We start from the raw sequence: 14,292 nt of genomic DNA, 5'->3' as shown, positions 1-14,292 counted from the left end.
AGTACCATTGTTGTTTAAAGAAGCATTATGTGAGAACGGGCTTGTCTTGCTCTCGGTATGCCCCTACAGACAAGGAGTGGAATTTGTGATTTGAGCCACCACTGAAGGACAAGCTTTTTTCCTTGTATTTTACAAGCTACAGAACTCACTGGAATCTTAAAGTAAAAGAAACATGTGGACTTTCACCGTAGAGTTCCTTGCTAACTTCACTAGAGATATGCAGCTTCTGGCCTGTTGAGCCTGGAGTAGCAACGATAGAGGTGCTGCTCTCCCTGTTACAGGTCAGTAGAGCATCAACATGATTTTGAAGCTGTTATTTGAAGGTAAAAATGCTGCATAATGCTGCTTTAAATCATGATCTTTGCCAAGTGACAATGCTAATAACACACTGCATTCTCTAGACATTTCAATGGATTACTGCACACACACACAGAACCCTTAAGAAGTCCCTTTAAAAAGAAAAGCAGGTCAAGGTGAGCTGATGAAGGATGACCACTCTAATGATGTGACTTGGGAGCCACAAGCAGTTTCCAAGTTTTTCAAGGACAAAGTGAGGTCAATAGAGGAAGAGGAAGTGAACAAGAGACGGACTGAGATAGAAAAGGACAAAGCAATGAACAAACAAGACAAAGTATGTGTGTGTGTGAGAGAGAGAGATAGAGAGAGTATCAGAAGGCAAACACTCTCACAAAGGCTGTTAGTGAACTGAAGGCAGCTGTTTTGATGCCTGGCTGCCTATGCTCATGGGATGGCATCTTAGAAGAACATTTATATGAAGGCACCTGTAAACAAATGGAGTTTGAGATGGGTTTCAAAGGTAGCAGCACAGCACAAACTTTCCAAGATTCTGCCAGCTGGTGGAGTAATGTTAACTGCTAGAGTTAATTTCGTGCCCATTTCCAGAAGACTGTGGCACTATTATACATCCATTAAACCAAAAAAAAAGTGCTATTGCTACAACTGTTGTAAACATGTCCACTTGCATTCTGCAATTGCTGCAGTAGTCTCTAGAGTGTGATTTTACTGTTTAAAGTCTAGGAAAACCCTTCCTTGTTGATGTAATTTAAAGGGGGAGGAACCATTGAAAAACTACAACAGCTTTGCGTTGGAACCTTGAGGGTGAGCTGTTTGATTTTTTTTCTTGCTAGCGGGTGATTGCAGAAGCAACACTACTGCAGGGAAGCCAAATATCACGTCTACGTTAGCCATTATGAGACTCCATGTTGGTGGCTATGCCCGTAGGAGTTTATCACCATGGATTTTATTGTTAGCTTTAGGGGAGTCCCAGTAGACCAGTGAAGTCGGGTCATAATTCTGAAGTCATGCCCGTATTAAAAACCCTGGGTCTAAGCTGTTAGTCTATGGTTGTATGATGTTGTCGTGTAAGGCATGTATTGTAGGGTATTGGGTAATAAAACATGAAAATGAGTTGAAACGGTGGATTCTGTCTGAGCGATAAGGCTGAAGGATATCATGCCGAACACCGCATTACAACATATTAAACGCTAGTTTTAATCTCCCGGACCTCCCTTTTAAGTTCAGTAATACTACCCTAAAACTGTACTACCCATGTATCCCTGCAGTTACATAAACAAGCAAAGCGGCTTAGTCCATTTTAATATAGAGGATGCATTTTGGATCAGGGTTAAGGTAAGGATTAGGGTTAGGGTAAGAATTGGAGTTATGCTTAGTGTTAGAGTAAGGGTTATGTTAAGTTATGGTTGTGATAAAGGTTAGGGTTAGGTTTAGGGTTATGGTTATGGTAAAGATTAGGGTAGGGGTTAGGTTATGTTTGGGTTATGATTAAGGTTAGGGTTATGTTTTGGGTTAAGTTTAGGGTTATGTTTTGGGTAAGGGTTAGGTTATGTTTAGGTTACAATTAAGGTTGTGATTAAGGTTTGGGTTAGGTTTAGGATTATGGTTAGGGTAAGGGTTAGGTTACGTTTAGGTTGTGATTAAGGTTAGGGTTAGGTTTAGGATTATGTTAGGGTAAGGGTTAGGTTACGTTTAGGTTGTGATTAAGGTTAGGGTTAGATTTAGGATTATGGTTAGGGTAAGGGTTAGGTTACCTTTAGGTTGTAATTAAAGTTAGGGTTAGGTTTAGGATTATGGTTAGGGTAAGGGTAAGAGTTAGGTTACATTTAGGTTGTGATTAAGGTTAGGGTTATGTTTTGGGTTAGATTCAGGGTTATGGTTTGGGTAAGGGTATGGTAACGTTTAGGGTGTGATTAAGTTTAGGGTTAGGTTTAGGATTATGGTTAGGGTACGGGGTAGGTTAAGTTAAGTTATGGTTAAGGTTAGGGTTAGGTTTAAGGTTAGGTTTATAATTATGGTTAAGGTTAGTAAGTTAGTGAGTTAAGTTTAGGTTGAGGAAGTTCAGGTAATATAATTACAGAGGTGTAGTAGTTTAACTTTAGGTAAGGTTAAAATTAGAATCAGGTTTAGGTGTAATATGGTTATGTTTAAGTTTAGGTTGAGGTTTAGGTTTGTGTACTAAAGTTACACTGGCTGCTTTATAACATTCTCTAATCAAATTGTTTGAATTTTATGTGTCTGTTTTGCAGTGATTTGTGTATATGTATGGCGGTTGACCTATATTTAGAACATTGAGTGGACATTAATATTATGATGTTGACCATGCATTGGGTTTTGGTCACCATACCTCACAGCTAAATGTCAATATTTAGTCTATATTTGAATGCTGCTGTAAGATGTTTGAGAGTGGTTAAATGCTGGTTATCTGACACCACAGTAAACCAAAACTCGGGCTGAAAGTGTAGTTAACATCAATTTGACGTTGCCATGTGATGTGTTGATTATGCTGGATTTTGGTTCCCTAACATCACAACTTAAAACCCCAAAAATATTGGGACGTTGTGGGACGTTGCTCACCCAATGTACTAACTTACATCCACCCAGACATCAACATCTACTGCCGTTTGCTGACCAGCTGGGAAAAGAAGATGTTGGTGCTTGGGTGGACAGGCAGCATGTCCTTTGTGGGCCCACAGACAGTGCTGGACTACACATCCATTCCAGCGGACCTTTGGGGGGTCTCTGTCTGGCTGATGTTTCAATCGTCTCACACACATCATGTTCAGACAGTTGGAGATTAGTTCAGGGTCTGTCTGGGGTCCTCTAGCATCTGACTGCATATCCTAGTCGAAGCCAATCAGCAACTTGGAGAGAGACACAAAACATGACACTCTAAACAGCCATCCAGACTCTATTATACACTGCGGAACGTCTCGTAGATCAGTTATGGCTGTGTGTGCAGTCTGGCAGGCTCTGGGTGCTCGCTGTCATTCCGTTTTTTTAAGCACTTTATTGTCTGCTGTGAAATTCACTCGCTCGCACAATTACTCTGCCTGGAGTGCCTGTAGCAAGCCTGGAGCGATGGTAAAGCCCACCTGTCAGCCGAGCAGAGCTGTGTTGTGTGCTGCCCAGGGTGAGGGAGTGAGTGGCAGGAGGCTGTTCCCTCTGCCGAATATTAACGCAGGGCGACAGGGGGCCTGGACTGAAAGGGGGTCCACGGGGTCAGGGGGAGGCTTGCTAATTGCTAGTCGGGAAACAGAGGCGGCTCGTTAAGCAAATACAGGTTAACGAAGCTGATGCCACAAGAGAGCTCTCCCCAGTCCCTGTCCTCAGTGTAATAAAACTCGTCCCCCTCTCGCTCTCTCTCTCGCTGTCATCTCGTCCATGTTCAAACATTTAAACAGGCTAATGAGCCAATTTACCATGAGCAGCAAAACAGAAAAGAGGAGTGGAGGGAAAATCCTAACAGCTTTTCAGCTCCTTTTCTGTCTCTTCCTCTCTCTCCCCCTCTCTACTGCTCTCTTCCCATTTCTTCCTCTAGCTCCCCCTTTTATTCTCTTCTCTCCCTCTCTCACGTCCTCACGTTTTCCTTCTCTTACCCACTCTCTCTTTCTCTTATTTTCTTTTTCCTTCTCTTCTTTCTCTTTCTCACCTCCCCATTTTCCTTCTCTTCCGCTTTTCTTTCTCTTCCTCTCTCGTTTTTCTTCTCTCCCTCTCCTCACTATTTCTCTTCTGTTTCTCTTTCTTTCTATCCTTCTTTCCTTCTCTTCCTCATTTTACCTTTATTTTTTCTTTTCATCTTTCTCTTACTTCCTCACTTGTTTCCCTTCTCTCTTCTTTTCCCTTACCTTCCACTCTCTCTTTTTCCTTTTTATCCCTCTCTTTCTTCTTCTCACTTTTCCTCTCTCGCTTCCTCACCCTTTTTCTTTATTTTCTTCTCTCTTTTTGCTTTTATTCTTCTTTTCCTCTTTCATGTTTTTTCTATTTTTTTCTTTTTATCCTCTCTATTCCTCACTTGTTTTCCTTCTTTTTCCACTGTTTCTCTCTTTCTCCTATTTGTATAAATCTCATAATGTTCTCCGCTTTCCTTCTTTCCCTTTTTCCTTTCTTTTTTCTCTCTTTATTTTTCCTTTCTTTCTAATTCTCTCTCTCTCTCTCTTTCTCTCTTTCTCTCTCTCTCCTTTTTTCCTTTTTTCCCTTTTTCTCTCTGCCCCACCCACCCTTTCCCTGTCTTTATCTCCATATAAATAGCTAGCAATCAGTTCTCTATAGCTCTGTGACTGGATAAGTACATGTTTACAGCAGGGGAGGAAAACAATCCAGGTGAATTTATAAAGAAGGCCGTTGGTAATTTGTCCTTTAGTTTAACCAGTCCTCAGACTGCCGCTGAATACACAAGTGGGGAGTTTTCCACACTGTCAGAACAATGCACCACACTGAATGTCATTCGCCATATTATAAAGTGTGCTGTAGATTTACACTGAACTGAATGGCTTAATGGTTATGGAGGATATGTTGAATGATATGGAAACGTCTGATGTAAAGTCCGCTATAAGCACTCCTCCCAGTGGCAAAGAGCTCTGATGAGTTCAGGGGGTCATACAGAGTTGTGAAACATAGACGGAAACAGTGGCACCTCTCCACGGCATCAGGTGAGATTGTTTGGGGAGCTCTCATTAACTATTGGCAGCAGATGTGGCACAAGGTGGATATCAATTAAAATGATGCATGAGCCTGGCATTTGGTAATTAGGACATGACGCTGGATTTAATAACATCCATTAAAGTACTAATCAAGAGTAAACTGGACTGAATTGCATTGTGTACCAACAACGGGGGCTGGTTAAGGTTGAATCTTCTCTACTTAGAAAGGACGACTGACTAAATGGTATCAAAAGATGACTTTTTAGACAATACATTTTAAAGAATGCATTTATTGGGTACTTTAAGTTGATGATTAATAAACAGAAATAGTAAACATGTGAGCCCAGATGCAGTTTTACACGCCTATTTACAACCCTGTTATCTTTTTTTATTTTTTTTATGGAGAGCTTTGCTTTGATTGGCTAATTTACAGCACCATGACCACCCCTAGCACCATAGCATAGCCTAGCTTTGAACACTCTAACAAGAACTTCCTGTAATAAATCCTTGTTCTTAGTGGACAGTGTTGCTGTCATCTCATGGTCATCTCTGTGTGCAATCAGCATGACGTGCTCTTAACTAGCTGAAGAAATTCCAATAGGGTCTGGTAGGGTAAGCTTTTAGCCTAGCACCCAGTTCACACCCGCTCGCTTCATTCCCTCCCCATACTGCCTTTACCAGGTAGGCCTGGAATTATCTATCTAGGCCTTTTTCTAGCCTCAAGTCTGTATTTTCCCAAAGTAGTTGTTGCCTTTAGCCACAGAAGGCTTTTGCTAGTGGGCTGTATATATACAACTCTGTTTTGCTGTTTAAGGAGGACACGACAGTGTTTCTGCGAGTGACACATGGCATTAACTTGTTTTTGGTGATCAGATCATGTCCAGATTTCAAGTGTCCACATGAAAAGCCAGATGTAAACACTCCCAAAATGCACTGTGATTATTAAAAGTCATAATTACTGTGGACCGACCTTGGCTTCACTCTCCCTCTTGCTCTATTTCTCTCTCTTTCTTCTGTGTGTGTATGTATGTGTGTGTTTGTGTGCACTTGTGCCTAATTACTGGTAGATAAGAGCAGTATTACAGATTTTGTTCTCTTGTGGTTTGAATAGTCTGTTGCTTTCTGTGATAGAGCCTTAACGGAAATGTGAGAACCGCCTATTGTTCCACCGCCTTGTAGAACCCCCACTGTTACTCTAAACTGTGCCCATTCTCCCGGAGCAGGACAATTTTGATGAGAAACCACGGTTTACAGGAAGCAAAACGGAAACAATGTAGGTGTTGATGTGCTTTTTGTGTGAGAGAAAAAAAAACGGGTCATGCTGGAGGATGCTTTGTAATGACAATTGTTATCAGGATTGATCCAGGTATTATCCAACCAGTATGAATCAATTGTGTTGGGTTTCGTCACATCACAAAACAATCCATTAAAAATATGCTGTTTATGCAGATTAATTTCAATGGCTGAATGGATGAGGAGTAAACAGTGTCCTACACTGTAGTCTGTCTGGATTAACATGTTCCTTTTATTGAACCTACAGTGAGAAGTGAACAGGATGTAAAGGACAGATGATTGCTTTCTCAGTTTACTATGCGAGGTTCAGTGTGCTCAGGAGTGTATGAGTGTAATAGCAGAATTGCTAGAAGAAAGTCTCAGTGCAGCTGAAACCCAGGCTTATGTCCAAAAATCTGAAATCTTGGCTATGTTTTTCCTCCCTCCTCATTAAAGACCCCCGCTCAAACTGTTGAATCATAAACAGATATGCGGTGCACTTGGCGAGGAACTCTGTAATGACTCCCAGCCACGCTGGACCAGCGAGAGTATTCCAATCAATCACGTTATCAGGCGGAACAGCACAGGCAGCCCTTTCCGCTCCACAGAAAATGCCTTCCATCAAGACTAATTGGGGCTCCGGCGAACTGCATAACCAATTGAAGGGCGAAGGAATGCTATGTTTTGTCCATTTACAAAGATGTAAATCCATTATTTGTGCTTCATGTGACAGCTGTGCATTGCAGGAGTCACTCATTAGCGTGCAGAAATGAGTGCTTACTGTGAAACAATGGGTGTCCAGACCGGCTAGCTTACTGGTCAGCTTGGATGGACGCACCGACCGGCCTTGGGCAAACACACGGCCAGGGCATAAACTGCAAACCAATGCAGGATAATTATTCATACCCTCATTAGGATAATGATAAGCAGACAGGATGCTTACAAGAGGAGCTAATTGGAGTGTAGTGAGTGTGTATTAAAAGAATGGGGTCAAAAGTCACACTAATGACAATTACATTTTGCAACGTGTTTGGTTGTTTTGCTCCTGAGGATGATCAATCATGCAATGTCCAACCCAAGACAATAGAGTTTGCATCACACATACTGAATACTATACTAGCATACCCATGTGGACAAAAGTATCGGGACACCTGCTCATTCGTTGTTTTTTTTCTGAAATCAAAGATATTAAAAAGAGTTTTTAAAAGCAATTTTAAGAGCATTACTGAGATCAGGATGTTGGATGATCACCACCCCACCTCATCATCCCCAATTCCCCAATTCCCCAACTCTTCCAAAAGTTTCGGATGGAGCACCATCCATCATTCCCGTTAACACAGTTCCACTGCTCCACAGCTCAGTGCTGGGGGGACAGGGCTTTATACTATTCTAGCCATCGCCTGGCATTAGGCACAGAACCAATAGGTTCATCTTTATCTGCTCCGAAGAGTCATACACTATTGACAGTACTTCTCTACAGGAACTAGACAAGCCGTGTGTATGTGTGTGTGTGTGTGTGTGTGTGTGTGTGTGTGTGTGTGAGTGCACATTTGCACATCTGTGTCAGCAATGGCAATTTAAAGCAGCTGAATGCATTTCTTAAAAGGAGTGTCCACAAACTATTGGATGTGGTGTAGGTCACACTTTGGTGGTATAAATAATCTCCTCCCAGTATTTTGTACTTTAAGATGGACACAGGTCCACAAAGCCAATGTCTAAAGGCTGTTGCACCTGTTTAGTAAACAGTGATGTGCCCTTTTGTATTGCTGTCAAAATCTAAATTGGAATTTGTGAAAACCCTGGCTGATATCCTTCAAATATCATTCCACTACTCCTGCTGCTCTCTCGGTTCTCATGTACATAATTTAAAGACTCTATTTTAATATCGCACAGCATATGCAGAAACAAAGAGTTCAAAGATGACCAGGGCTCATTCACCTGAGAGAACTTTCCCTGGAGGCTTGCTGGTGTAGGATCAGATTTCTTCTTTTTTTATGGCGATCCACATTCCTTCTCGGAGATGCTGTATAAATACTAATCTGGGATTCTTTTGCTGAAAACATACATATGAAGCATACATATATATGATCTATGCATGCAACCATATCAACCTTTCTATACTAGCAAAGACACACATACACACATTTATACCCACACAAAATGAAAGCTTTTTTGACGATAAAGAAGAATCAGCTTTCAGTGCTGATGGAGCGTCAGCCCCAGGAGGGCTGAGGGAGCAGGACCTGGCTGGGTTAAACGTCTCTGCTATTATGAAACACTTTGATTACTTATTTATCAGCTCGCCGCTTGTTCCTCATCAGAACTCCGGGCTTGCGCTCTATTCTCTTAGAGCCCGGAGCCTCCTTCAGCTGAAAGTCGATTTAGCATGTTCACTTCAATAAGCCCGAAGGCCTTGGGGAGGAATTAATCAAAATCCTCAATGCATAAATAAACTCTTCTCACTTTCAGCAGAAAGGCTTTCAAGGAAATCCCCTCTGCGGATGGAACCGGCAGCGTTTGAAAAAGTGGGGGTGGAGTTCAGGGCCTGGGAACGAGGTAATCCCTGCTAACCCAGATAACCTGTTACCCTGTAGCTGTCACCTGGACTGCTAAGAAAAGGCATGTGCTGTCTCATGGTCGGAACCCTTTAAGGGACCATATATATGAAATAAAAGAGTCTGATGTTGTGTGTGAGCACTGGTAAAGTTTTGAAACTTTGCACCGTTCACTCTAGGTTCTATACAGCCCATATATGCAGATCAAAAGCAGCCCATTTAGAATGAGATGTTTTTGTGACACATTTACAATCATGTTAAAAAAACTCTTAATTTCAACATTATTAATGGACCAAAAGAGATGAAGGTTTAAAAATCATTTGTAAAATGTAATGAATAAAAAAAAGTTAGGACCCCCCCCCCCCCCCCACTCCACATCAGCTGCAGATGATTATTTAACCTGTCTTAGTCCCTGTAGTTACTGAATAATAGTGTGTAATAAGCCCTGGAGTATTAAACCTCAGATCATTTTGCATTCTGATCACCCCAGTAGCTCCCTGTGAAGTAGACATTTTAAGTGAGATTCCAAGCCAAACGGAATGAAAGCGGTCAGTTCCAAGGGAACTTTAAACTGCGTAGGGGATAGTGAGTAATGGTTTATCACTACACAGGATGTTAAGAGTGAAGTTTACCCATCAGTCATTGCATATCTTAAAACAACTGATGTTCATCACAAGCAGTTCACACGTAAACACAACACAAATGTGCTGTAAATCCATATAATTACATGTATTCCCATATGACATACCCAGCATGATACATGGTTGCAGATCATTAGTTTGCTGGTTACTTCAGAAAGAAAAGGAGTCGGCAAGAATTGCTGTTCACGCGATACACATGTCTTTTATGTGATGCCATTGCAGGACATTCCAAACGAAGGGATTTAACCAACTGAGGTTCCCTTAGCTGATATCTCATGTTTAGGGTATAGGGAATATAAGGGCACTGCTTAGGGTCCCTGTGGAATTGAATGCAGCTTGAGTTTGGTTTGCTCGTGCTAAGATCCAAAGGGCTCTCTGAGGCCTTCAGGAAGAAGGTTGTAGATGTTTATGCTGTGTAGCTTTAAAACAACTTTCCAACATGGAGAAGACAGATAGCGATAGCAAGTCCAGCCCAAGAGCAGACATCAAAAAATTTAAAGAAGTCTCCAACATTCCTAAAATGCTATCACAAGACAAGCTACGGGTAGCTTGTGCCACAGTTGATGTCAACATAGAGCATCTACCATCAGTCTTCCTGGGAGGTGTACAAGGAGAAAACCCTTACTGTCAAAAAAAAAAAGAAAACCATGAGGGCAAGACTCAAGATTCATCTGTCTGAAGCACATTGTTCCATTGCTCTAATGTTGTTGCTTTGGACAGCAAGACTTTCCTCCTTGCACACTCTCAATATTGTTCAAATGAAGATCAAATGTCCATATGTTTAAATATGTAAAAAAAGACAAAGGTGACCTGTGTTTATTTTTCACACTGTCTATCCACTCAGCAAACAGCTGGTTAGCTCTGCTCATTATTGTTGAAGTTATAAGGGATGTTTCAGGCCAGATTAATACAGACAAAGACAAAAAGAGGTTGCTAAATGAGTTAGTTAGTCCTGCATTGATCCACAGAAATAGGAAATTCATCATTTTGCTGCCTGACTGTGTCCATTCTGGGAGCAGCACAGGCTCAGCCATGGCCATGTATATAAACTCCACAAAATCGGAAGCAGGAAAAATAAAAAGGTAAGACAAATGTAGGATATGGCTCTTAAAAAATGTCTCTTAAAAGAACTCTAATTTTAAAAAAACATTGCCAGTGGGACCTTCATTACATCTCTTTCATAATTTCTATCTATCTCTGTCCCTCACTCTGGTGACAGCTAGACGAATGGTTGGCCCAAAGCCTGATTCAGGATTTATATACCCAAAGCAGCCCCATCCCCCCGAATCAATAGATTAAGATCATAAAAAATAGGAATAACTCCCAGTGAGTTAATGAACTCTTGCACAGATAGAATGACACACATATTGAGTTAATAAATAGCTTTGAGAATTCAAATTCACTGACTGTCACTCCCAGGTTTACGACCCTCAGGCGGGTGATAAGGTTAAATAGAAATTGTAAACAAAATGACATTAAAATGACATGGCTATACACCAATCAGCCATAACATTAGCACCACTGACAGGTGAAGTGAGGAACATTGATTATCTTCATCTATAGTGGCATCTGTCAAGGGGTGGGATATATTAGGCAGCAAACAGTCAGTTTGTGAAGGTGATGTGTTAACAGCAGGAAAGCGCAAGAATCTGAGCCACTTTGTGTCACATTCGAAAGACAAACCAGACTCTGATGAGTATAAAATGTCTAGAATACTTTGGAGTGAGTGTGAACAATGAAACAGTCTCTGATTGGCTGTGGAAGGAGGTGTGAACGTGACGTCGTAAGGGAAAGGGAATTATGGGAATTGTATTTGAGCTGGTCGACAGGGGTTGAGGGAGAATACATCTGACAGGCAGTTGTCAGTACCTACCAAAAGTTGTCCAAAAAAGGACAACAGGTGAACTGATGATAGGGACATGAGCACCTCTAGTCTCAATGATGCGATCCATTGAGGCCCCACCTCACAACTTACAGGACCTAAAGGATCTGCTGCTAACATCTTGGGCCCAGATCTGTTATGGTGGCCCAAGAGGCACCTAAGCAGTATCAGGCAGGTAGTGCTAATGTCATGGCTGATCGGTGTATGTGTGTTAGCTTTAGCTACAGCCCTGAACATAGTCTTTTTACTCCCATATTATATACATAATATGAAACCATGGTTGCAGTTCCTTAGTTTGCAAGTTATGTTCGAGGCAGCAGAGTGGTCAAAGACTGCTGTCAATGCGATGCGCTGGCTCTTATATTATGATGTTGCAGGGCATCCCGAACGAAGGAATTTAACCAACTGACATTCCCTGATATCACATGAATAGTATGTATGAAAAACAAGGGTACTGTTTGCCAACCCTGTGGATTGGAATGCAGCTTGTTTGATTAGTTGAGGCTAAAAAGGCAGTACATTATACAATGCAATTCTCTTCCTGCAGTCATAGAAATGATCATAAAATGCCATATTACTGAGATGTGGTTTTAACTTTGTGCAACTCTTGCAAGCTTGTTCTGGCTGAAATACACCTTAAATGCATTAAAGCAACATTATGCAACATTTTTACCTTAATATATCAGCTTCCAAATTGTTGTTATGCTCCACTGACCTAAAATAGGGATAGGTCAGCAACTCCAGGTGTGTAACTTTGATAAAGCAGGCTGGACAATGCTCGTTGGAACTGAGTAACGCTGCGTAGCGTCATATTTGTGTAAAATACTATAATATTACTTAACCATCTCAGCCCACATGCTTCTTTCACGTTCAGTGATGGTTCTGTATCTCTCAGCTTGTCCATAAAGACATGTGTAAAGCATGTTCTGTAGTGGTGGCTCAATTACACTTCTCAACTGTAGGGGGAGCCCAGGAACAAAAAGACCAATTCTTACATAGTGCTGCCTTAAGCGCACTACAAGAACTTTTCATCTAATTAAAATCATGATAAAGCCCCTTTTAAACACAAAGACAAATGTGTTGTTATTAATTAGCAATAAGTGCAAATATTGTTGTATCATTATCCTTTTGGTATACAGTAAGCGAAGGCCACCGATATCACTCCTAGACGCCATATGGCTGGAGCGATATCTGCAGGCGGCGGCGGAAAATGCGTTTCTCTTTTAAACATCATGCACAGCCACACACTCGTACCTGTGTTGATCTCTCATTTACTTGTATCAGATACGGTGATTTATATGGTAATGCTCAACGACCCCTCTCATCCCTCGCTCTTTCATCTCTCTCTCGCTCTCCCTCATGCACTACGGAGACTAAAGCAGCAAGCTTCCACAGGGGGAGCCCAGATAAGGCTATTTAAATGGATTGGCCATTATAGCGGAGCTGCATGGGGTTATCGGTGAGAATACAATCGCGGCGTATCTAGCAGCATTGCTGCCCAGCAATCATCCCGTCCCTCTCTGTTCTCCTCCTGTCTCCTGGAATCCATTTTCTCTCTCCTCAAAGCCACTACATCTCCACCAGGAAGGTGGAAAAAAGAAGAGGGAAAAAAAAAATCCGGCTCCAAAATCATTTCCATGGAAATCACTTTGACTACAGTGTGTGCAAACCTCTGGACTGACCGCAGCGATGACTGAATGCCTGACATCCTGAACCAATACACATGAACAGGGTAAAAGTAATGGAAAGAAAGATACGTGACGGGATGGTAAAACAAATGAACGAAGAAAGAATGGAAGCCATTAAAAATCTCTCACATGGGCCTGTACCACAAAAAACGAAACCTTGCCTGCTTGTTGTGAAGTAAATACTGTACAATTTCCAGTCATATAGTGAAGTTACACTATGTGTCCAAATGTTTGTGGAAACCCCTTCTAATGGATGCATTCAGCTACCTAAAGTTGCACACATTACTGACACAGATGGGTGCAACACAAACGCACACATACAGCTCGCCTAGTCCCTGTAGAGAAGTACTTCCAATAGAATAGGACTCTTGAGAGCAGATAAACATGAACCCATTGGCACCATGCCTAATGCCAGGCAGTGGAACTGTGTTCTTTGGAATGATGAATGGTGCACCATACAATACTTTTTGGATGAGTTGGGGACTAATGCTCTTGTAGCTAAATGCAATCAAATTCTCACAGCAAGGCTCCAAAATGTAGTAGAAAGGCTTCGCTGGACAGTACAGACAGTTACTCCAGCAAAAGCAGGATAAGTTATTTTTTAATGCCCTTGATTTTGGAAGAAATAATGAAGGAGCATTTGTCCCAATACTTTTGCCCATTCCCACTGAAGTTAAAGGGAGTGTTGCAGCCCACACAGATTTCTGCACAATGCACAGGATGCAAAGGTAGAGGCCAATCAGAACAGAGGCCATTTACATGTATCAGTTTTGAAGGTCTGGATTAAGATTAGCATAGTTTACCTCCATTGCACAGCAGTTCAGTGAAATTCAGCCTCCGCATTTAATCCATGGCAGTAAACACACACTCACATACACACACACTAGTGATTACGGTAGTTTAAAACACAACCCCTGGAAATGTATGCAGCCACCTCAGTACCCAGGAAGCAACTGTGGAATTTAAGGGTTCAAACCAGTGACCTATGGTCTCAAGCCCTCTTCATTTTCACCTTTAGGCCACCGTTTACCCCACAGTATCAAACAGCCAGTCAAATTCTAAGAAGTAAAGAAGTGTAGAAAATGGTCACGGGAAAATTGTAGAATGGCTGTTTTTGGCACAAACAAAAACACACAGATGCTACAAGCAGGTCTCAGAAGAACAATAACATGAGGAAAAGAAGAAAATAGTCCTTTTAACTGGATCAGCCAATATACCTGGCAAATGTTAATAAGCAGTGAGAGGCTTGTTATGTTACTGAGTGAATTTCCAATTAAAAAAATAATAAATTATCTT

This window comes from Salminus brasiliensis, chromosome 16, assembly GCF_030463535.1.
Source record: "Salminus brasiliensis chromosome 16, fSalBra1.hap2, whole genome shotgun sequence".
Lineage (NCBI taxonomy): Eukaryota > Metazoa > Chordata > Actinopteri > Characiformes > Bryconidae > Salminus > Salminus brasiliensis.
The sequence above is the reverse complement of the archived record's forward strand: the minus strand, read 5'-3'. Positions refer to the sequence as shown.